Below are 26,008 nucleotides of genomic sequence, written 5' to 3' on the forward strand. Positions count from 1 at the left end.
GGCCTAAAATAGTTACTATCTGGCCCTTTATAGTTTCTGCCAGCCAGGAAACCAGAAACTAGCCTGGGCCATTCAAATGATGGGGGAGGTGTAGGTGAAGGGGGATTAATGCAGAAGCTGTAAGAGCTAAGGAGGCCAAGGACATAGTGAAGCGACCCAGATTCCCAGCAGCCAGAAGCGCCGTGCCTTGCAGGTGGAGGGGCCAGGGAGGAGTGACGTGACCGGTCGGAGCCGGGAGCTGGAGGCATCCAGAGGGGCCTGAGGGGACACAGCTGTGCCAAGGATGCTGCCCAAGGTAGGGCAGAGGGTGAGGGAGAAAACCTGGATTCTACTTGTCGTTTCACAACAGTGCCTTCCACTGTCTAAAGCCACCCGGAGGGCTGTTGACGAAGGGTCTTGGGAAATGTAGTTCCCTGAAATACAAAGCCAAGGAAGAGAAGGAAAGGCCAGGATGTGGGTATGAGAGCTAAGAAGCACATGAGCAGCTCCCCTGTAAAGCGAGCGTGGCGCCTGGCTTGCATATTAGCCATAAGAGCTGAGGCTGTCACATGCCTGGTTGTTGTTGCTCAGTCACTTGGTCTTGTCCGACTCTTCGCGATCCGGTGGACTGCAGCATGCCAGGCTTCCCTGTCCTTCACCATCTCCCCGAGTTTGCTCAGATTCATGTCCATTGAGTAGGTGATGCTGTCCAACCATCTCATCCTCTGTCATCCCCTTCTCCTCTCACCTTCAATCTTTCTAAGCATCAGGATCTTTTCCAGTGAGTCAGATCTTCGCATCAGGTGGCCAAACTATTGGAGCTTCAGCTTCAGAAGAGCTAGTATTATCCACATTATTACTATTTTTAGCTTTTCTTTTGCACTTGGATTCCTGTTTTCGGTTATCCAAGCTGAGTATGAAGGTGTAGACAGGAAATAGGACCATAACTGACTTACCCCCAAATTGTGGGGAATAGGATGAAATTAGATCACATCTGGAGGTCCCAAATACACCATGGAGATGAGCCCAAGAATCCGCACCAAACCCCCTACTCCCAGGCAATGAAATCATTTCAAACCTTCTATTACCAGCCAGAGCGCTGGCAAGACCAGGAGTTTGCTATTGCAGAATGCACTCAGAGACACTTAGAGCTAGGGGGGATTTTTTTCCTAGAAGTGTGTATGTTGTTAGTAGAAATGCTTCTCTATCCATTCACGTGCATATCTTCCTTCCCTAGAACTGTCTACCATCGCCAGCCTCTGAAACCACGAGCGTAACAGCTTAGTTTAACGAGCTTCCTCTTTGAAAATGCCAGCCAGTGAGATCGACGATGGGTGTGACAAGACAAAGCAGGTTTGTTGCCAGTAGGGAAAGTTTTGCCACCTGACACATCAGAGACAGGGATGAAAAGGTGCACAGGCTGAATATGCATCTCCGACTCAGGAAGGTCTTCCAAGTGAAGCAGCCAGCTCCCCCAGCAGCCCTGAGGAGATGCCTCCACTCTTCCCCAGACCTCCCTCTGCTGTTTGTCCAGCAATAGTCACCCCCCAAACCCTTCTCTGCCAGGCATGCTCATCTTCACTGACTTGATGTTGAGGATGTAGTGACACAGAGTTAAAGGGAAAGAAGGACACAGCCAGGATGATCCCCTACCCAGGTGCCACAGGGAGGCCCCCATACTGCTCCCCAGCAGGCCCCGAATCGTTTTCAGGGAAAGCCATGGCTGGACTGACAGTCCCATCGCCAAGAAGTGCCTCCTAGAAGGAGCATCTGACTCTCACCAAAACTGTTGGATAAAGCTTCCACCATTCAACCCCGTGACTCTCTCCAAGAAAAGCTGCTTTCACGGAGGTCCTCTTCCTGCTTCCCGGAAGCACCCCTCCTGCTGTGTCAGTCTCCAGTGGACAGTCTTCGGGGAACATCTGCTGAGCTTGGGGGCCATGCTTTCCCTGTCCATTGAGGAGGCTGAACCAGTCTGCTTCCCAAAGTTCTTCTGACTCTCATCAGGGACCCTCTCTGATGACCTCGCCTGAATGTGATGGCTCACTAGCAGATGATTCAGGAGGAACGACTCCTTTTAAGCTTCTTAAGAAGAACGTGGGCTTCCCAGGTAGCGCTAGTGGTAAAGAACCACCTGCTAATGCAGGAGATGTAAGAGACACAGGTTTGATCCCTGGGTCGAGAAGGTCCCCTGGAGAAGGCATGGCAACCCACTCCAATATTCTTGCCTGGAGAATTCCATGGACAGGAGCCTGGTGAGCTACAGTCTATAGGGTCTCAAAGAGTCAGACGTGACTGAAGCAACTTAGCATGCATAAGAAGGATGTAGCCTTGGGAGAGAGGCCGGGGACATGCCCAGTTCTCCCATGAGAGAGTGTCCACAGAGGGATCAAAAGAATTCAGAGGGAGATGTCAATAGACCCACTTGGTGACCAGGAGGATTCAACAATCCAGCTCTATTTCACTGAGTGCTGATTGTTACACACCTGGCTCTCCCACAATTATTAACTCTTACAACTCAGGAGGTAGGCAGTCTTCTTAGCCTTGCTGTGTACACAGGGAGACCTGTGGTGTCCACACAGGTGGACAAAGGTGAGAGGACCTTGATGAAGGCTCCTCGACATCAAGGAATGATTTTGGAAGAGAAAAATAGGTGAATAATGCCCTCAAGGCTGTTAGAAAGGAAATAGATTTTCCTAGTATGGGTTCTTCCCAAAGATATAACCTAAGACAAGAAGGTGGGTACAGGCGGTTTCTTTCTAAGGTGATCCCCAGGAACAGAGGAGGGTTGTATGGGAAAAGAGATAGAAGCAAAAAAAAAAAAAAAAAAAGGTTTCAAATGGGCTGTGGACAGCAGGGCTCAAGTACACAGAATTTCTGGAGAATCCTTCCAGAAGGAGCTCCCACGAGAAGGGTGTTGCAGAAACCAGTAATCGAGAAACCAAGCACCAGACTCAGAGTTGGAGACTCAGGTTTTTTATGCTGTGGGCCCCGAGGAGTTAACACTCTAAGCTCTGAGCCCCGAACAAAGGGGTTACAGAGTTTTCATAGACAGACTATAGTGGGCAACACTAACGGTTAATAGGCTGGTTTAAACTAAAGGGTTTCACATACGTGGGAACAGCAATCAAGATGGGGAGGGGGATGCCTGATCTTTACTGGGACAGGCATGATGAAGCAGGTTTCCAGGAGCTGAGCAGTTGCAAAGAGCAGGACAAGGGTAAGTGAGATAAGCTCCAATTCCTAGTATTGTAAGTCCCCACTTTCTGAGGCTATGTGACCTACTTGATCCAGACTTTGTCAAGCTGAGTTACAGAGGTAGAAGGAGCAGGAAGTTATGTAAAATTTTAACTTTCCCTCTTCAAGGGAGGGTGAAACCTGCCCCTGCTCCCTATCCTCGGTGTGTGGGCCTGCTAGGTGCCCTCAGCCATGGCTGCAACCTCAAGGGAGCCCAGGGGCAGAAAGTACAGACAGAAGATAGAAGATGTGGGTGAATGCCGATTCTGTGGGCAGAAGTGAACAGAAAGCAGGTTCTGAGCTGTCTGGTCACAGCTATTTCATCACAATAAAATCACAGGTGATGAGATGAGGATGTGAGTCCAGGTCCCAGATGTGCTTGCCTTCCAGGGGACAGGAGGTGGGAGGGGACACTTCAGATAGCAATCAGCAGGACCCAGACAAGCGACTGAGTGCCTACACCCTGTGTGACCCACCGAACTCCTGCAACTCTTCCATCCCTCCCCGGCAGCCTCCCCCACCTGGAGCTCACAGCTCTCCTGCTGAAATGATAGAAACAAATTCTCGGTTGATGGATGAGGTAAACTGGAGTGGAACAGCCCGTGATGCAAGAGGCCAGAGGCAGCATCTCCTTTTCTCTATTCCACCTATGAAAAGCCAGTCCTCTGCCCTGGGCAGGTCTGTCACTGGGCTCTTGGTGTCTGGCAGCGGAAAACTGCAGTGGAGTGCTTGGACCTTCTCTGTGTCCTTGGGCAAGTTATTAACTTCTCTGAACCTCAGTTTGTTTCATCTCATGAGGAGGACAAGGATGCCTGCCCAGTAGAGCAGAGTGAAGATGAGATGTTATCCTTCCTGGCCCTCACCCAGCACAGTATGCCGCGTGTAGGGAGCGTTTCATCAAGGATGGAAGGGCATAGTGTATTTCTGAGTTGTTTCAATTCACTATCAAAGTGGAGAACCAGAGACAGTTATTGATCATTTAAGGACACAGAGTAATGTAATACAGAGAGTGCTGGACTGGCCAGGCAAAAGATTTCATTTCCCTGCTGTATAATCTCAGGTCTAGGACCCTCTCCAAATTCAGGTTTTTCTATCATTAATAGAGACCATCACGTTTGCCCGGCTCAAAATACTGCCAAGACTCCACGGAGCTCCCAGATGTAAGGATGCTCTGTGAATCCCAATGCATATAAAAATGTTGTTGTGGTGATGATATTCATGATAAGGATCCTGCCTTCTCCTTCGTCATCAGGGGCACAAACGCACCCCATTAGGACCGGAGCAGGCATTTCATGTTAAGCACAATGCCAAGAGGAGACCGTGTGATTAATATCAGAGTCTGTAACAGCTGCTTGGGGTGAGCCATTCAGACCATCCGTGTCGAGGACTCAGCTGATAATTTATTTACATCTGAGGATGACAACCAGGGAAAGCAATTAGGACTTGGGCATCTGCCCTTTGGGGATCCTGATGGCTGGAGCTGAGGCAGTGGGGCTGCAGAAACCTTCACAGAGGCTGCTAACTGCTAACGAACTTCCTTTCACATTGGCTCAGTCTCACTGTCTCTTAATACGTCAAACAAGTCATGTCTGTCTCCCAGTCCATCATCTGTTCCCAAATTACACGGCTGCAGTGCTGAAGGGAAAACCGATCAGGGGACAAAGGTACAGGGGGCCAGGGGTCTAAAGGACTGATATTTTCAGAGTTCTTTACAGCTATCAATTAGTGAACCCTGGCAACAACCTGGAAAGTAGGTCAATATTATTATCCCTGCTTTGTGGATGAGAAAGCAGGCTTCAGAAGAATGGCTCGCCCAAGGCTAAGTCATCCATCAGAAGAGCTGATGCAGCATTAGATGTAAGAGTTCCTGGATCCAAGTCCTTGGCCAAGTATGTGCTTCCTCAGTGAGCTGATCAGTAAATGAAGGAGACTTACTGACTGCACTCTAAAATGATGCATGAACCCCCTCCTGCGTGCAGTGGCAGGTGCTAAGTTCAATTTAGATCCCAAAGCTGGGACAGCTTTTAAACACAGATCCTAAAACCTGAATAATCCAAGAAAATACCTTTGGATGCACTGCTTCCTTTGGAAGACAAAGAGGTAGGTGTGTCCTCAGAGTGGACATTGTTTTGACTGCCTAACATCTGAATAACTTCTTGTTCAGAGGCAAAGTGAGGTTTGCAGGGCTCCCTCCCTTTCCCCACCTCCCCAGGCTATGGTACCCCAGTGTGTGCAGGCTGTCACCTCAGTCATGTCCGGTTCTTTGCGACCCTATGGGCTGTAACCCACCAGGCTCCTCCATCCATGGGATTTTCCAGGCAAGAATACTGGAGTGGGTTGCCATGCCCTCCTCCAGGAGATCTTCCCAACACAGGGATCGAGCCTGGGTCTCTTACGTCTGTCTCCTGCGTTGGCAGGAGGGTTCTTTACTATTACTTACACCTGGGAAGCCCAAAAGAAGCTTAATTAGAGCCAGTGTGTAGTACTGGGAGAGCAAAGCTCGGGGTTGGGGGCCCTGACTCCGCAGAGATGGCCAGTGGTGAAAGGTCTCATGAGACTGTCCCCAGGGCAAGTCTTTGCCGGGTGGGGCGGTGTTTCACCTCCCTGGTCTTCCCAAAGCCTGTGCTCCAGTTTTCCAATCAATTCCAATAGACTTTCCTGCCTCAAGTTAACTGGACCCTCTTTCTGTTATTTGAAATCCTGGCTATAGTTTTTCACCTGGAAATGTAAGCGCTTGCCAAGGGTATGAAAACTGCCAGTTGCAGATTCCGTAAATTGCTGGTGGAAGGACAAATGGGCAATAATACCAGGGAAGGCAACTTGGCAAAGCTGTCCCGGATTCCTTGACCCAGCTCTCCACCTTGGAGAATTTATCCAATGTGTGAGTGCACATGCTTAGTTGCGTTCATGGAATTTTTCAGGCAAGAATACTGGAGTAAGTTGTCATTTCCTCCTCCAGAGGATCTTCCCAACTCAGGAACTGAACCTGCATCTCCTGTGTCTCCTGCATTGCAGGCAGATTCTTTATCCACTGCACCACTGGGGAGTCCGCTTGAATAGTTACACAATTGCAAAGCTGCTTACGAAGTTGTTTTGCCCTTGTGTACCTGTGAGCAGGATTAGTCACTATAGCAGCATTTGTAATAGCAAAATATTTGAAAGGATCCAAAGGTCCATTACTAGCAGACTGATTAGATAAATTATGGTATATACACAGGATGGAAAGCTGCCCAGCTCTTTTTTTAATGGGATATTTTCTATGTGTTGATATGAAAAATCTCCCAAATAAGCCAGTAAGTTAAAAAAAGATTCATAACAGTGTGTATAATATGATACCTTTTATAATAGTAGGGAAAAAATAAGAACCCATACTTGTTCTTGCTTCCATACACAAAAGGAAACTCCAGAAGGAAACAAAAGAAACTAAAAACATAGTTTCCTACTGGGAAGGAAGGAGGCAAATATGAAAACAAAACGGGGCGGGGGGGGGTGAATATTTTTCACTGGGTGCCTCTTTATAATGTTAAGTTATTTAATCATGTCAATAGGCATCTATTCAAAAAGCCACTTTTAAAAAGGCCACCCCAGAGAGTGAAATTCAGCAGACAAAAGACTCACTTGACTGTCCCTGCCTTCACACCAACCCACCCACCACCCTCAGCATGTGGACAAAGCACGCTGGTAAACAGTGCCTGCGGGCTTGGCAGATTCCGGGTAGTGACTTCCCTGGTGGTCCAGTAGCTAAGACTTCTCACTCCCGATGCAGGGGGCCAGGGTTCAATCCCTGGTCAGAGAACCAGATCCCACATGCCACAATTCAGAGTTTGCATGCCACGACTAAAACATCCAGCATGCCACAATGAAGATTGAACATCCTATGTTCATCAACTAAGACCTGGCACGGCCAAATAAATAAATAAATGTTTTTGAAAAAAATATTCCAGGGTATGCAGAAGCCTGCCTCTGAGACTTTTCAGTGGAAGATGGCTTGTCTACCATGGGAACAGAATCTGCTCCGGGGTGTTGAGGTTAAAAGGCAAAATAGGTTGTTGAAAACCAGGAAGATGGTTTCTAGTGAAAAAGAAAAAGAAGATTCATAGCATCCTTTGATTTGTAGAATCCAGAGAAATTACATTTCAGAGATGTCCATGCTCCTAAGAAGGGTGTCTCCAAGACATACAACGCACTGTGCCCTGCTGTCAAGGGACCCCCTCCTTCAGAAACAGGGAAGTAGCTCATCCCCCACCAGCTATTGGAAAATATGGGGTCCTGGCAAATTACCTGCATCAGTGGAGTATGTCTGGGGTGATGATTTTACAGGAACTGCCTAATGAAGGCATTTGAGCTTTCTCTCCTGCAGGTCCACTGATCAGACTCAAATGAAGGTCCCCAAGATAAAATGTACTTATTTATCCTCTAAGCCATCTACTTGAAAATCAATAATATTTCAAATTTAATGAGTTGTAAGACAAGTAAATTAGAGTTTGGAGTAAGCCATATTGATTAGATGGTTCTGTCAACTGGAACCCATAACTTTCCTCTGTAATTAAGTATTCCACGGTAGTGTATGATGCACTCGATACTGGTTGCTTTCATGAGGAGATCACAACTCTGGCCATTCCTATAATGAGAGCGTTGCCATGGCTAGGGAAACATCTGCGCCCACCCTGCCCAACTGTGGCACTGCCCTCTTCCCCAGCAGCATCAGGCTTCAGTGACAAGTGGCTTTCCCAGGCACTAATCACCCTTCACTTTGGTCACAGGGCCTCCGCAAATTTGAACATTAAAATGAAGAACGGCAATTTTTTAAAAATTTAAAAATTAAAAAAATAAAAAGCATGGTGGAAGAAACTGCCTTCAGTAAAAGAACATCTGTGGAATCATGTGTTACTGTTAGGAGCTCTTTCAAGCTCCCCTAGCAGTTTGCATTTCATAGAAGCTTGAGGATGGGCAAAGTCGATTTCTCACCAAGTTGACTACAGAAGGGACAGAAGGGCAGAATTTAAAACATCCGCAGTCACCATTCAACATCAAACGTCCTGACTTTCAACACTAAATCACCTTGCCTACATCAATCTTTCCTGCCCGTTCTGAAGGGAACCTTATTTCTTAGATCTGAGTAATGGTAGCTTTTTAATTAATTAATTTCATTAATGCGAGCTGGAATCTCTGACCTGGTAGGAGTCCTGGATCTTTGAAGGAAGCCCCCCCCCCCACCACCGGCCCCCCGCCCCCAGCCCATTTGGCTCAAGAAGAAAAATTCAGAGATTGTGTGAGACATTGAACCACAAGGCAAAGCCCCCGCTGGTTTGAAAAGGGAAAACAGAAACACAGGCAGCATTGTCTGGGTTCTGTTACTGAGAGCATGGACCATGGTGTGGTGTGGGCCTCACCTGGGGGCTTGTCAGAGATACAAGCTTTCCAGTCCCTCACCCAAAGCAGCAGACTCTGAATCTGCCTTGCGGTAAGATTCCCAGGTGGTTTTCGTCCTCATTTGGGTTTGCATAGCACACCTAGGTTTGCACTGTAGCTCTGCTCTTAATAATCATATGATCTTAGCCAAGTTACACAGCCTCTGTGTATTTTTCAGCCCCATATGCAATATATGGGGCTTTCCTCGTAGCTCAGTCTATAAAGAATCTGCTTGTGGATGCCTGCAATGCCAGAGACCTGGGTTTGATTCCTGGGTTGGGAAGATCCCTTGGAGAAGGAAATGGAAATCCACTCCAGTATTGTTGCCTGGAAAATTCCATGGTAGGCTAGAGTCCGTGGGGTCGCAAGAATCAGACACGACTGACTAAACCACCACCACGCAATATATAATCTTGAGTGGCAAAAGCAGATTAGCAGAAGGCAAAGAAAAGAGATCTGGAGACCGATGAGAGAGAAAGAATCACCTTACACTATGGTAGAATATCTGAAGCTCAAGCAGCAGAAATGATTAGGCGTCTTATTCAAGAATACAGAAATCCAGTATTATTGGTGTTGTCTATCTCATGACAAATCTCTGCTTAAAGCAATCACACAGTTCATATGGGGGATATCTAGGGAAATAACAGAGAGAAAGACACTCAAAGAGAAAAAGCCATCAACTCTCATTTGGGTGGATACTGATATAGAAAAAGAATATAAGCAGAGAATAAAGATTCAGTAAAAGCCAGAAACCAAAATCAGAGATGACCAGGAGAAATGCAGAGCCGTTGGAAATGGTAAAAATCTTGGGGAGAACACGGACTTCCTAAACCAGCAGTCCCCAATCTTTTTGGCACCAGGGACCAGTTTAGTGGAAGAATATTTCCGTGGATGGTGGAAGGAGGTGGTTTGGAGATGATCCACGAGCATTGCATTTATTATGCTAATCATAATCTGTATTTGTAGCCACTCACCATGCTAGCATCACCACTTCAGCTCCACCTCAAATCACCAGGCATTCGATTCTTATAAGGAGCGTGCAACCTACATCCCTTTCACACACCGTTCACATTCGAGTTCGGGCTTCTGTGAGAATCTAATGCTGCTGCTGATCTGACAGGAGGTGGAGCTTGGGTGGTAATGCCAGCGATGGAGAGCAGCTGGCAAAACAGATGAAGCTTCGCTCATGTGCCCACCGCTCATCTCCCGCTGTGCGGTCCAGTTCCTAGCAGGCTACAAACCAGTACCAGTTTGTGGCCCAGGAGTTGGGGACCCCCTTCTAACCCATGAGAAATAAGGATGGGGGTCTACTTTCTCTGGAGTCTCAGAGCAAAGTGAACTCAGCTGATTTCAGGGTGCACATTCAGTACACAGTGAGATTATTATTAGCCCTGACAGGCTGCCACCTCAACCCCAATCGCATATCTATTCTTCCCCCATGGTGGAGCCTTCGGAATGGAAACCCCACCAACAGTGGGGAAATTTCAGAGAAGCCAAGTGGCAGTCTGATACCCACCAGGGTATGCAAACAGACTTCTGCCTTAGAGGTTTTCCAGCTTTTACATTAACAAAGAAGCCTCAGCTCATGGGTCTTGAAGAGCATTTCTAAAATATAAAAGGAAAAACATGGCCTGTATCTAACACGATTCTATTAAAACCCCCAATTTTCAGAATCCTAATATGTGTGATCCAAGAGTCAAGGGATTGAAGAAGATTGTGGGCTCAGAGGGAGTCACGTATTAATGACTCCCTCCAACCTCTTTCAGGATTCCACAGAGCTATCAGTCAGGAGAAACTAGAGAGAACTCAAATTAAATCAAATGACTGCATCACACAACATTTAGGAATGCACAGATTTTCTCTTTTTTAGACAGCCTCTTAGAGGCGTGATGGCCATTAACACAAAGCGTGACATAAGTTACAAAGAAGCATCATCATCCAATGTTCGGCTTTCTGGCCCCCCAGGAAAATCTTTTAAGCTTTCAAAGCTTAAAATGAAGGAAACCTTCTTGAGAGAGACCATCAAAGTTCACTCGTCCCATTAAATACCCCTGATTCTCTTGGCATGATTACTTTCTATAAATGTTTAAGACTCCTAATGTGTCCTCTTTTTCCATGAAATAGAGCAAAATTACTTAAGAGCAGAGAACTTATTTATCTGGCTGACTCATATTCTTTCTCCTAATCTCAGCTCAAGTATTTTATCCTTGGAGAAGCTTCTCCTGACACATACCTGCTCCTCCACCTGGCTAGAAGAAATTCTTACTTCTGAATGTCTTTAGCAGTGTCCTCATGTCACTACCTTATAACTTCTTATTATTTTTTTTAATTTATTATTATTTTCTAAAAAAATATTCACTTATTTGGCTGCATTGGGTCTCAGTTGCATCATGTGGAATCTTTCACCAAGGCGCGCGGGCTCTATGGTTGCGGCACCCGGGCTCAGCTGCCTTGAGGCACGTGGAATCTTAGTTCTCCGACCAGGGATCAAACTGGCGTCCTGTTCATCAGAAGGCGGATTCTTGACCACTGGACCACCGGCTAAGTCCCCGTAACTGCCTATTTTATGTTGAGGTTATTTTTACCTGTCTGTCTCTCCTACGAAACTGTACACTGTTCACCACTGTACCAATAACACTTGACACTGTACCTGGCACAAGACAGAAAATCAGTGTTCGTGGAACTGTTAAAATCAGCAGAAAACTAATGGAAAAGGATTCCAGTAGGCCAGAATCTGTGTTACGATAATGAGAGACTTCTGTTGCTTTCTTCCTAGGAACATTAGACTCTTCTTCCAGCTTCATGGGCAATCTATCTAAAGAAGATGGTTTCCTTGAAATATGGAGACAACTAAAAACTCTCAAAACCAGCCTATGCTGTAAGCTAAATTGGGTGAGGGGACTTGTCTTTCCTTTTTGGCATTGCAACCCCAGGGTCTGCCTATGGCAGCCACCAGCAGTGGAGAGACGGACACGTCACCCAGACACCCTGCTGTCCTCTGCACACAGCCTTCAGTCATTGACACCTTCAGAAACTGCTTCAGCTGTGCCTTCTCTTGCCTGAGGTCATGGTCTTCCCAGGACAGCCCTCATTCCATGAATGAGCAAGGCAAGGGGACAGAGGCACAGCCATTCTGACCACATGTGCCCACAGGACAACCCCAACAGACGACATCTGCTCCAAGTCCCCCCAGCGACATGGTTTGTCCATGTCATGCTGTGACTCCTCCCTCTACCCAATAAATATTGGTCCCTAACACATACTTTGCTGCTCAAACTCCAACTCAGTGTCTGCTCCAAGAGAACCTAACCAACAACCAACAAATATTTGTTGAATGAATGAATGATCAAAAAAAAAAGAATCTATAAATAGATTAGGGCTTCCTTGGTGGCTCAGCGGTAAAGAATATGCCTGCAATGCAGGAGAGATGTGTAGGAGATGTGGGTTCAATTCCTAGGTCATAAAGACCCCCTGGAGAAGGAAATGGCAACCCACTCCAGTATTCTTGCCTGGGAAATCCCAGGGACAGAAAAGCCTGATGGGCTACAGTCCATGGGGCTGCAAAAGAGTCAGATACAACTTAGTGACTAAAACAACAACATAAATAAATGTACAAACAAAGAAGTAAAAGATGTAACTAGAAAATATTTCAACTGCGGTAAATGACTCCCACTGTCAACTAAAGATACAGTTGGAACTATTGGGGACTGACTCCCCCAAGCAGCCCCACCTAGACAAGTGGAACCCAGCATCCATTCCTGACTGTGTCTTCGGTCAACTGCCATGACATCTCACATCATACTTCCAGCATCCTTGTTGGGTGGAAATTCACCAGCCTCACTTTTAAAAAGGAAAGGAGGCTCTCAGAGGAGAAAGAACTTGCTCAGTTATCACACAGCTAAGTGAGTTGCAAAGTTGGGATACAAAGCCTTCTGCCTGGTTCCAAGGAAAGTTACTCCACAGTTCCTATCATCTTCCACCATTGGTAGCAAATGTACCCTTTGCAATATGGTCAAACAGACGGGCTGAAAGCAAATATTCGGCTGAACATTACCTTCTATCCAGCTGGCTGCTCCAATAAGAAACTGTTACCCTTGTTCCAGACACACCAGCTCATCCCTGCGTGGGCAAACTGATGCTACCTGGACAGTTTCAGTTTCCTGTTTGGTCACAGTGACATGTGCAATGCTGCTTTTCTATGTGATGAATAATAGCAATGGTAATATTTAATATCAGTAATGAGAAAACAGTAGTTTAAAAACCACCTTTATTAGCTTAAGAATCACAAGGAAATTTCTTGTAACATTTACCTAAAATGAGGATGGGATGTCGTCTAATAATTATGCAATGATACAGCTTGATTTCAAACATTAAAAAATAGACTGAGGAGAAAGACCATTGGAAGCCCTCATTTGCTCTGATCTTTTTGGGGAAAAAATGGCAAAGTTACCATCCTTGCATTCCTGAACTAAATTCCACCTGACCATTCCAAGATTATGAGTCAGGAATGAAATTGGATCACTTACAGAGATGTGATGGACATAGAGACCATCATCCAGAATGAGGTAGGTCAGAAAGAGAAAAACAAATATCATGTATTAATACATATATGTGGAATTTATAAAAATGGTACAAGTTGATTTTATTTGCAAAACAGAAATTGAGACACAGACGGAGAGAACAAACGTGTGGACACCAAGTGGGGAAAAGGAAGGGAGGGATGAACTGGGAGCCTGGGGCTGACACATACACACTACTCTGTATAAACCAGAGAACTAATGACAGCCTATTGCTTAGCACAGGGAGCTCCACTCCATGCTCTGTGGCGGCCAAAAACGAGGGGGTATATGTATGCATACAGCTGACTCACTTTGCTGTATGGTAGAAACGGGTGGCTCAATGGTAAAAACTCTGCCCGCCAATGTAGGAGACCTGGGCTCGATCCCTGGATCAGGAAGATCCCCTGGAGAAGGACATGGCGACCCACTCCAGTATTGTTGCCTCCCGTGAACAGAGGAGCCTGGTGGGCTACAGTCCACGGCGTTACAAAGAGTCAGACACGACTGAGCGACTAAAGCACCATCACCAGAAACTAACACCACATTGTAAAGCAACTATATGCCAATAAAAATTAATTAAAAAAAAAAAAACAACCAAGATGATGAGTTGACTGAGGAGTTCTGATCTGAGCTAGGCTACCTCCTGTGTCTGCAGCTGGGTCCACCCGACTGATCTCCACAAGATTCACCCTCCATCGTGCCAGCTCTGTCTATTGGTGAGAGCTGGGTTCAAAAGAGAGAGCAGACACATGTGTGCTTGCCAGCCCCTGCTGGCATCAAGCTTGCTACTGTCACATGGGTCAACACAATTCACGTGGCTGAGCCAGAGCTTAGAGGGAGAGGACCGTCCAGTTACTGGGCAAGAAAGGTGGACCAGGAGGCCGGTCAGTGGTGCCGTCATGTGATCATTCTAGCCAACACCTTCTAGCCAGAGCACCAGGAATCCAACTGAGCAAGTTGGGTTTATTACCCATTTCAGTGAGGATGAGCCCAGCCTGGAAACCCTTGAGGTATATTAGTAAAGGAGTATCAGAAAGGAGTTGTAATAGGATTTGAGCTTGTGTTAGTGATCTGGGGATACAGGGCTTTGCTTTGAATTAATGCTCTCAGAAAGCAGAGGCAATGCTAAGCTTGGGCATCTTAATACATCTTATCTAGAAGGAGGGAAGACTAGACAAAGGCTAAAGCTGTCCCTGACATACACACTGCTATATTTAAGATAGATAATCAATAAGGACCTATTGCATAGCACAGGGAACTCTACTCAATATTCTGTGATAACCTACATGAAAAAAGAATCTGAAAAAGAAGAGATATATGCATGTGTGCTCAGTTGCTCGGTCACATCTGGCTCTTTGTGGCCCCATGGACTATAGCCCATGACACTCCTCTGCTCATGGAAATTTCTAGGCAAGAATACTGGAGTGGGTTGCCATTTTCTTCTCCAGGGATGTCACCCACCCAGGGATTGAACCCATGTGTCTTGCATCTCCTGCATTGGCAGGTGGATCGTTTATCACTAGCACCACCTGGGAAGCCCCAGATACATGCGTATGTGTAACTGAATCCCTTTGCTATACACCTGACACTAAATCCACTCTACTCCAGTAAAATTAAGTTCTTTGAAAAGCAGGGGTCATCCCTATTAGCCACGGTATGGAGATGTTCAGTCATTGTAGTTTGGACAATGGTCACGTCTGGTCAGCATTCAGACATGGTCATGAAGTGCTCTCATCTTTATCATGAGCTATCACAGTCACTGAGGAGCTGGGGCTGATGCGGATCTTCTGCGCAGTCATCTATGACCAACACGAGGGCGTTAAAGTCCCGCTGTGATGCCGGTTGGGTCAGGGAGGTCGCAGTGTCTTTTCTTCTTATATCACACATGCAACCAGTTATCATAGAAATTGGCCTTAATGCTTTCATCATTCATCCCAAGAGGGGATCAAAATAACTCGATAGAGAAAAAAAGCTTTGGTATAAAAGCACCAATAGTAAGCACCGAGGAGTAGAACACAGAGCTCTCTCCAAACACATGTTATAAATGTGCTTACACAGTATCGAAAACAATTACCAAATGAGACATAAAAGCAATATAATAAGGACCTATGAATAATAAATATAGGAATAGAAAACCTCGTATTAGCAAAAGTCAAGAAGGAGAAAATAGAAGGTGGGAGGAGGTTAAAATGTGTGACCTTTTTCATTTTAAAGATGTCAAAACACAGCAGTTGTTCTGTTGTCGTTGTTTGCAGAAATACACATGCCAAAGATGGTTGATAAATTTAATGCAAACTACTTACAGTGTGAACAAAAGCAGAATATTTACCTTCCACGTGATTGGGGGAAAGAAAAGCCAAAAAAAAAAATTGTTGCCTAAAATGGAAAACAAAATAAGCAAATATTTTGCTTATTTGCTAGCAAATTTGCTAGCAAATATTTGGCTTATTTGCCAATGCAGGAGATGCAAGAGACATGGATTCAACCCCTGGATGGGTAAGATCCCTGGAGAAGAAAATAGCATTTTTGTCATAAACAAAATGCCTACAGACCAGACACCCCTCCTTTTTGTACCCTGTCCCTGCTTCCAGGGTCCCCAGATTCACCCACTATTTGTTACAGCATCACAAGCAGTTCACTACTTGGTCTTGGCCCCTCTGATTGACTCTCTGCAGAGTGGAGGCTTCCACCTGGGTGGGTCTCAGCACCAGAGATTTTTTTCTAAGAACAAAATTGTGCAGTTGTGCGTGGGTTTAGGGCTTCCCAGGTGGCACTAGCGGTAAAGAACCCGACTGTCAGTGCAGGAGACATAAGAGACTCAGGTTCGATCCTTGGGTTGGGAACATCCCTGGAGGAGGGCATGGCAACTCACTCCAGTATTCTTGCCTGGAGAACCCCATGGACAGAGGATCTTGGCAGGTTACAGTCCATAGCATCGCATAGAGTCAGACATGACAGAAGCAACTTAGCAGCAGCAGTAGCATGGGTTTATCCATAAAATTATTAAATTCATAGTGATGAGAGACTGGTGAAATAATTAAGTTCCACCCAAACAATAGAATAATATATATAGCTATTAAAAATTATGAACTAAATAACATTGAAATAGGTTTTCAGGACACTATGGAATACACAAGTAGACTGTAAAACAAGATGTATGGGCATATCAGGGGATGATATTGTTATTAAAATACTGATAGACATGAGCATAATATGAACCCAGGTTCACATAGAGGTGTAGCCATAGGTGGAGTCAGGTACAAAGATACTCATAGATGTGGACACAGACCAAATGTTAAGAATGGTTACCTCTGTGTTGTGGGATTATACACTATCTTTATTTTTCTTTTTTCCTATCTCTATTTTATTTTTACCAGAAACATAATTTTTTAATAAGGAAGGATTTATTGTCGCCCAGGTGTGTTGCCATGGAGCTCTGAACCTCTCTGAGCGGATGCCCCACTCACCTCTGATTGTCTGCTGAGTGGGCTCTCTCTGGATCATGGTCCTGGGAGGCAGGACCACCCTCTGCTCAGTGCAGACGCAGTGCCACATGCTGAGCCGTCAGAACATATTTGCAGAGCTCAACTGAATGCACCGAATTGTCAAAAGACAGACGCTGGGCAAATAGACATCTAAGCCATTCCCCAAGAAAGAGAAAATGTAATTTATCCTAATTGACCTTAGTTGTTAAGGGCTTACCCAGTGGCTCAGTGGTAAAGAATCCACCTGCCAAAGCGGGAGACTCGGGTTCGATCCCGGGGTTGGGAAGATCCCCTGGAGAAAAAAAAATGGCAACCCACTCTAGTATTCTTGCCTGGGAAATCCCATGGACAGAACAGCCTGGCAAGCTACAGACCATGGGGTGGCAAAGAGTCAGACACAACTAAGCACACACTCACATACAACTGACCAGGTTTCGATCTGACCAGAGGACACAGACTTCAGGACTCATTTGTCCAATGAAGCAGGAATGGCGGTTGTTAAGGGAAAGATGAACAAACCCTTGGAAGCGTCCGTGAGGCCTGATGGCCACTTCTCCAGGCGGCCCCCCTAGCCTATTGGTGCAGGTATAGCCCTGATGATTTATCCAGCTGGCATGAATTCCTTCAGGCAATTCAGAGGGAGAGTTTTTCATGAAATTGTTTGGGGACTGGAGCAAGTCCCCAGATGGGCATATCAGCAGAAATTATTTTTCACTTTATCCCCACGTGTTCGTGTCTTTCTGTAATAATACTACTCTCTGAAACGTGTGCGCTGGCTTTTCCCTGAAGACACGTAGTTCTTTCACACATATTGAGCCTAGTTTTCCCATTTTTCAAGTTTCTCTCCAAGAGTGAGATCTTTGAAAGACATGTTGGTTCTGTAAAGCGTCTAGACATTTATTTACTTACAGATGGCTATTGCTGAATGGAACGAAGGCAGCTTAGCACCGTCTGACTGTTTGGGCTTCCAGAGGCACACAACTTCCCTGTGACTCACAGCATCCTTATAAAACATGTGCAGAAGAGCGAATAGCAAGAGGAACATCACCCCGATGTAGGAACAGAGGGTTGTGAACTGTGATGCCTGCCTAGTACCATGAGCCTATGTAGTGTGTTGAATGGTGACCTGCAAATCGTACCTGCACCCGAGCCTCCCACGCGTCCTCATTAGGAGTAAGGTCTTTGCCAACGTAATTCAGCTAAGAATTTCAAGACCAGACTGCCTTGGATTCGAGTGTGCACTAAATACAATGACAAGCTCTTAGATGAGAAGGGAAAGGGAGACTGACTGAGAAACACATGGGAAGAAAGTCGTGGGAAGACAGAGGCAAAGACTGGAGATGCCCGGGGATGTAGAGGCCACCAGAAGCCGTAAGAGGCCAGGAAGGATGCTCCCCTAGAGAACCCTGGAAGGAGCAGGGCCCTGCTGACAACTAGATTCTGGTCTCCAAAATTGTGCGAGAATCAATTGCTAGAGAGAATCAATTGAGAGAATCAATTCTAAGCTACCAAGTTTATGGTAATTTGTTGTAGCAGCTCTGGGAAATGAATATTTTCATAAAATCACAATTCCAGAACACAGCAGCCAGATTTGAACGAATCATAGGAGATGATGGGACTGTGTGTTTGTTCACAAGCAGTATGTGCTTAATTGTTTAACCCTGACTTTTCCCTGTGTATGCCCCCAAATTGGTGACATGTGCAAGACAAGGCTGAAAATGTGAAAAGCAGGGTTTAAGCTTTGAAAGCATGCTTTCTTTTTCTCCTAACCCATCTCACCCTGAGACACAACCCAATATTTAACCACATCACCAATCTTGGAAGATAGGAATGTGTAAGAGTTAAGAACATGGGCTACAAAGTTGACCAGACCTATCAGTTGTAGAACTGTGTGACTTTGGCCAAGTTGCTTCACTTCCTTGAGCTTGAGTTCATCTGTAAATTTGAACAATACATGCAATAAACTTAGCAGAGGGCCAGGCACACAGTACTCAAGGGTGAAAGTATTTAGTCAGAGTTGAAATATGCTTATTTAACTTATATGCAGAGTACATCATGAGAAATGCTGGGCTGGAAGAAACACAAGCTGGAATCAAGATTGCTGGGAGAAATATCAATAACCTCAGATATGCGGATGACACCACCCTTATGGCAGAAAGTGAAGAAGAGCTAAAGAGCCTCTTGATGAAGGTGAAGGAGGAGAGTGAAAAAGTTGGCTTAAAGCTCAATGTTCAGATCACTAAGATCATGGCATCTGGTCCCATCACTCCATGGGAAATAGATGGGGAAACAGTGTAAACAGTGTCAGACTTTACTTTTTTGGGCTCCAGAATCACTGCTGATGGTGACTGCAGCCATGAAATTAAAAGACGCTTACTCCTTGGAAGGAAGGTTATGGCCAACCTAGATAGCATGTTTAAAAGCAGAGACATTACTTTGCCAACAAAAGTCCGTCTAGTCAAGGCTATGGTTTTTCCAGTGGTCATGTATGGATGTGAGAGTTGGACGGTGAAGAAAGCTGAGCGCCGCAGAATTGATGCTTTTGAACTGTGGTGTTGGAGAAGACTCTTGAGAGTCCCTTGGACTGCGAGGAGATCCAATCAATCCATCCTAAAAGAGATGAATCCTGGGTGTTCATTGGAAGGTCTGATGTTGAAGCTGAAGCTCCAATACTTTGGCCACCTCATGCGAAGGGTTGACTCATTGGAAAAGACCCTAATGCTGGGTAGGATTGGGGGTGGGAGGAGAAGGGGACGACAGAGGATGAGATGGTTGGAGGGCATCACCGACTCGATGAACATGGGTTTGGGTAGACTCCGGGAGTTGGTGATGGACAGAGAGGCCTGGCGTGCTGCAATTCATGGGGTCGCAGAGAGTCGGACACGACTGAGCGACTGAACTAAACTGAAATGGATATATAGACCTAGAGGTAAATACAAGGATTGAAAGCAATAAGTAGCTGATAGAAGAAAAGTACAATGCAACTCTGACCACCACTCTCCATTTCCCACTTTATTCATCTTTGAGGTTGAAGGTGAGTGATCAAATTAGGGAAGATAAAAATTAGGACTTCCCTGACAATCCAGTGGTTAAGACGCTGTGCTTCCAATGCAGAGGGTGAGGGTTCGATCCATGATTGGAAGCTAAGATCCCACATGCCATACAGTGTGGCAAGAAAGTTTTTTGTTTTTTAATTTTTTAAAAAATTGGAAAGTTGAAAGAGTGGATGAAGTTGATGGGAAAAGCAGGAAGAACCACTACCAAGAAGAGAATCCCAAGGAAAGGCACCTAATAATCTTTAGTTATTATCATTGGTGCTTTTGAATCAAGATATAACATTGCTGACTTTGGCTTCAACAAAGAAACTCTGGCACAACTCAATAAGCAGCTCAGCCCAGAGACAGAGCTATGACAAGGGAATAAATTGAAGAGAAAATGAAAATTATTTTTAACATAGTATCCCTAGTGGCTCAGACGGTAAAGTGTCTGCCTGCAATGCAGGAGACCTGGGTTTGATCCCTGGGTCGGGAAATCCCCTGGAGAAGGAAATGGCAACCCACTCCAGTACCCTTGCACGGAAAATCCCATGAACGGAGGAGCCTGGCAGGCTACAGTCCATGGGGTCACAAAGAGCTGGACACAACTGAGCGACTTCACTTTATTTCTTGAAGGTGATGACAGAAAGGACTATGCTTCGAGGACCACCCTTGGTGCCAGTTAGTAATATGACCTTGGACAAAGTCATAGCCCCTGGTTTAGTTCTCCCGTCTGTGAAAGGGGGGAATTTATTCTCTCCCTCCCTCTCTCCCAGGAGGGATGGGAGTGGATCCAAGATAGAACTTTGTGCGACAGGAGCTCTCTTTGAGAGGAAAATGCTCTCACAATGGGAGGTAATCTGCACCCTTCTGATGGCACATCATCTCCACAATGAGAAAGCCTCCCTCTAAAGCGCTGCTGGCTGTGGATTATCACAGAGCTGGGTTTTCAGGTCATTTCTCCCTCCTGGTATCAGGCGCTGATCAGCAAATGGGTTTATGAAGAGGGACTGCTTGCCTGCTACTGTTCATAATTTCCCAGGCAGAAATGGCAGCCAGAAGTGACAGCCAAGCCTCCCAGGAGAACTGCTGAATTTGCCAAGGAGCTAAAATGCACTTTGTAGTTTACGGATTAAACTATTATGCTCCCTGCTATCACCATCTCCATTTACAGACCCTCAGAGCCACTGAATGTTAAGATCTTCTGAGGATCCTGCAGGCTGTAAACCCTTAGCAGCCCCTCCCCCCCTTCCCCTCCACCCACAGTGTAACCACCATCAATACACGTGCTATATCCAGTCACGGAAAATTTACAGCGGGGTAGTCACTCTAACTCTTCACCTTTCAGATGTGGCCACCGGGATCCGGAGACGTGAAAACCTCCAGCAAGATCACAGGGAAGATTAAAGGCAAGGACAACAGTGGGTCCTAGGACCCCTCAGCCGATGCCTTCCCTTGGACACCGCAGAAAACGACCTATACCTCAGACCTTTACTGAGTCTGATCTGCCATCCCCACCCCCTTCACACTCACAACCTGAATCAATGCAAGAAACTCAGAGATCCAGGAAAGACCCAGACTTCACAGGCACCTGGATGATGCCAAAGAGAGGCTGCCTTCCTGTGACTGATTATTTGGTTCTGGCTTCCGGTTGTGCAGCAAAATTCATCTTAATTACATTCCCTTCAGCCTTCCCTCTTCCCTGGAGTCAAGGTGAATGTACAGACCTTCCATAGCTCTTTCCTCATGAAATAGGCTCATGGGTCGCAAGAGTCCAATGATATACTCTGGTGAAGTATTATTTGTTGGAGAAATATCAAAATGAACTGGAAGAAATGAGGGCCATCTGTGACCCCAAACTTTTCCCCCCAGTGGCCTCTTCCCACGAGAGTGGAGGTTTGGGTATCTTTCTGGGGTCTGCTTCCCAGTATCCCTACCAGTCAGCACCATCCCCCCTCCCTTCTAATACCTGTCGTGTGTTCCATGGAGCTTAGTCCTTCACCTTGAAACGCCCAGGCCCGCCACCTGCTTTAAGGCCAACAGAAGGACTATGTCTTGTCTTGCTTTATTCACAGCCTCTCTTCTGTATTCCTCTGTCCTGTTCTTTCCAATCGTCCTCTCAACCTCCTCCTGCTCCCAAACCTCCTACCCATCGGTCACTAATGCCCAGCACTGTGATTCACTCTGAGATTCACCTCAAACATCTTTTATTCAAGTAGCCAAGAAACAGCGATCATTTGCTATACTAGGTGCTCGACTAGAGAGTATTCAAGGGCACGCAAAATAGACATGGTCCCCGTAACCTCTTTCTGCACCTCCATTTCCTCATCTGTAAAACAGGGGCAGAGGACAATAACATCAACCTCACCCAGTCCCTGAGATGATCAAATGAGTTAATTTGGCCTTAAAAGAGGGCCCAGCACAAAGAAAGTATCTAATACATGTTAGCTGTCATTGTGATTGTTCTGATTGTTGTCTATAAGGACAGAGGTTTATCAAAGCATCATAGAAGCAAAGGTAAAATTCTAAGCGGTTCTACACCATACTAGGAGGGTGTCTGCCGGGGGGGTAAGCTGCTCAGGGAGATCAGAGTAGACTGTCTGGAGAAAGTGACCTGTAAGCTAAGATCAGAAGGAAAAGTGGGAAATGGTGAGCACAGAGAGGGGAGGAAAGGCCTCTAGACAGAGGAAATAGATGATGCAAAGGTCCTGAGATGGGAAAATACATGATGAGTTCAAAGGCCTCCAGGAAGGCACATGGGGCTACTACAGAGACAGGATGCAGCGTGAGACAGGGGAGTCACATAGGCTCAGAGCAAGCAGAGCCTCTTGGAACATCTTTGGGAGTTTTCTTTATCCCAAGTAACACTAGGAAATACCGTGATATTTAAGGGGTAAGGGCGATGCAGTCAGATTTGCACATTGGAGAAAAATCAGTCTGTTTGGAATCCCTTCCAGCATCGATCTTAGAGGCTCTCTTCAACTATGACTTTTACTGGGCCAAGGCTGCTATGGACGATTCTGCAGGTTGGCCGCTGTACCATTTCAGAGACTACTGGGGAGACACCACTTCACAGACACTTACATAGACCTAGAACTGTGCAGTGTCCACTCTGCACATCACAGGCAGCAGCCTTCCATTTGTGCTCTTGGATTTAGTTTCTCCCCAGAGCTCTAGTTACACCTTGCAGCCATCAGACCTGGGGTGGGAAACGCTATTCAACACCTGGGTGAGGAACTTAAAAGGAAGGAGCTGTTTACAGAGGCGCTGGTGGGCTGGCAAGACCATGTGTGGTGCCGTGGTACTCAGAGACCAGCATCAGCTGGGTGGGGGTGGTCATCGCCCCAGCCTCGCTCTCAGGGCTCCAACACCCCATGAGAAACTCTGCCTGCACCCTACCTTCGTGTTCCCCTCCCCATCTCCTCCTCCCTACCAAGAGCCAGCATTTGGATCTCATTTCACAAAGGCAAGATTCTCTGATGCCCTACCCCGTATCCTTTCATACTCCAGTGTTAATTCTCAGATCTGAGTCCTCCGGCTCAAACTAAGCATATTTCAAGCTGTGCCTTTTTGGAGACACAGAATAAAAGTCCTTTTTTATCTCAAGTGCCTGGTTCACACCAATCAAAATCAACTAGGCTTTTGGACTATTGTTACAGACATGGACTCACAAAACCCTTAAAAGTCAGAAATAACAATGATCTCTTTGTTCTATCCTGTATCCAGCCGCCTCCTAAAGCATACTATTCACTTGGATGGAGGGTGTGGGGAGAGGTGAAGGATAACCAGAAGCTCCTGGGGATTCCTGAAGTGAATATACATCCTTTAAAGAACCCCAACCTGCTCTGTTTGCAAGTCTGAAAAGCGCCACTTGATAGGGAAGCGGGAGGGGCTGAGGGGCTCACACTAACCCTCTTCCTGGGACTGTGTTTGCTTCTTAAGAAGGACAAGACACATGATCCTGTTTAAGCTCCCGTAAGTACAGTCCCAGTCTAGTCCTGCTTCCTAAAGAGGAATTATCAGCCATCACCTCGGCTCAATTGAAACATCCCCAGAACTTCTCAGCAAAAAAGTTTTACAAGTAGTGTCCTGAACTACTTTTAGAGCTGGGTAACTCCTCCAAGATGTTTGCATGTTATTTATTTATTTCACAGAGGGTCACTTTTCCTGGTCTGCTGGGAATCTGTGATGCAGATGGCCTCGAAGTTAGCCAGAGACATTCAGGGCACAGGAAACAACTTACCTGGTTACACTTAATCCTGCCAACCAGGCATGCGAACGCCACCTTCTGGGCCCCAGCCCTGTATGAAAGGCATGAGTCATGTTCACTGGATGCAGAGAACAAGGGAGAAAGAACTAAAACTGCTCATTCTTATTATCTGTCATTTGCACCCCTGGCCACAAGGGAGAGAATCTCACCATTTGGGTCCAAGGTAGTGGACCATGGAGACACATTTAATGAATCATCTTGGGCAATGACCATGGTGTTGGTCCCCTTAGGAGGTTATTCTAGCAATTCATGGTTCACAAAAGTATCACACTGGTCCACTTCCCCAAAGGCTGTTGTACCAGAATGAGAGACTTATTTCTCATTGACTAATTAGCTCCTAAGACCCACTCTTTGGAAGTAGATGCCTAATTACTATTGGCTCAACTGCCTTATCTTATTCAGGGAGACACAGTTTAATAACTCCAGGAATTAAAAGGGTATCAGCCTCTCTCTTTGATGTCCATGGGGCTTTCGTGTATAGAAAGGAAAAGCACTTGTATTTGTATTTTGTTTAATGCTCAATTCATTCAACTCATATACCTAATAAAGGACATTTTGAAAGCCTTTTATTCTTAAGCATTTACTCACTGATTACAAGTTTGATGAATTCAATTCCCTCATACAGTTTAAACTGCAATTACCAATGTTGTATGGATGATTCTTCTAAAAGCTTTCAATGCGTTGAAGAACAGACAAAACAAAGTACAATGATTTCAAAACTATTTTAAACTCTTTCATAAAAACAAAAAAGCTCCCCAAGTGCATAAATCATTAATTTAATCTTTCTTTCCCCTTGCAAATGCTTATCCTTTTCAGGGGTTTCAAATTCCATAGCTTCCTAGGGCTTCAGTAATCCTAACAGATAGCATTTCAAAAGTTTCCTAGAGTTTTCGTGATTTTACCGGACCCAGAATGAAATGAGCTCCTTCTCAAATAAGCTTAGAAGGCAGGTGTGGGATTGGTAACCTGGTGGCCTTTAGCCAGAACATAGGATTCTGTCTGGCAGGCCTCTGATGATCAGGCCAGATACACTCTCCCCATTTTCCCTTGTGGGAAACTTATAGTCATGCTTTCCATTTCTGAGGCTAGGAGTCCTCTCCCAAAATGAGTTTCTTTAAGTCTCGACTTAACAGCCAACCATTCTCATTGCCCTATCATCAGGAAATATTGACCAGGATTGTTGGTGATGTTGAAAATATATTTCCACCATTTTGGAAATTTAGTTGGGATTTCTCATAGAGTTAAACCCACACCCACAATGTGACTTGGAAATTCACACTTCTAATTACTTAGCCAAGAAAATAAAAGCATGCTCAAAACAAGACTTGAATAAGCATGTCCACAGCAGTTTTATTTATGACAGCCAAAAACCAAAACCACTATCCATCAATAAGAAAATGGAATAGCAAATTGTGGTGTATTCATCTAATAAAATATTACTCAATAATTAGAATAAACAGCTGTATGTATCAACCTGAATTAATCCTCCAAATACTATGTTTAAAAAAAAAAATAGGGTTATAGTTGTTTGACAATGTTGTTAGTTTCTGCTATACAATAAAGTGAATCAGCCACTTAAAGGGAAAGTTGCTCAGTCGTGTCTGACTTTTGCAACCCCCATGGACTGTAGCCTGCCAGGCTCCTCCGTCCATGGGGATTCTCCAGCCAAGAATACTGGAGGAGATAGCCGTTCCCTTCTCCAGGGGATCTTCCCAACCCAAGGATCGAACCCAGGTCTCCCGCATTGCAGGCGGATTCTTTACCATCTGAGCCATCAGGGAAGCATATCCGCTCCCTCTTGGACCTCCTTCGCACCACTCCCATCCCACCCCTCCAGGTCATCACAGAGCACTGAGCTGAGCCCCCTGTGTTATACAGCAGGTTCTCACTAGCTACCAACTTCGGGAGCTCATCTTCTGGTGTCATATCTTTTTGCCTTTCATACTGTTCATGGGGTTCTTAGGGCAAGAATACCGTAGTGGTTTGCCATTCCCTTCTCCAATGGACCATGTTTTGTCAAAACTCTCCACT

At 45.7% G+C, this 26,008-nt stretch overlaps 1 protein-coding gene and 1 long non-coding RNA gene across 4 annotated transcripts in view; one reads left to right on the plus strand and one right to left on the minus strand.

Moving 5' to 3' along the window:
* Nucleotides 1-26,008, minus strand: part of GADL1 (glutamate decarboxylase like 1) — a 647,456-nt gene that overhangs the window by 511,359 nt on the left and 110,089 nt on the right. The gene's annotated exons all lie outside the window — the stretch shown is intronic.
* LOC145520228 (uncharacterized) lies at nucleotides 1,203-24,541 on the plus strand. The gene is made up of 2 exons (XR_014064325.1): nucleotides 1,203-1,332; nucleotides 21,056-24,541. It is a non-coding gene; the product is annotated as an uncharacterized LOC145520228 (long non-coding RNA).

Source organism: Giraffa tippelskirchi, chromosome 9, assembly GCF_054371585.1.
Source record: "Giraffa tippelskirchi isolate mGirTip1 chromosome 9, T2T-mGirTip1v1.2.pri, whole genome shotgun sequence".
Taxonomy (NCBI): Eukaryota; Metazoa; Chordata; class Mammalia; order Artiodactyla; family Giraffidae; genus Giraffa; species Giraffa tippelskirchi.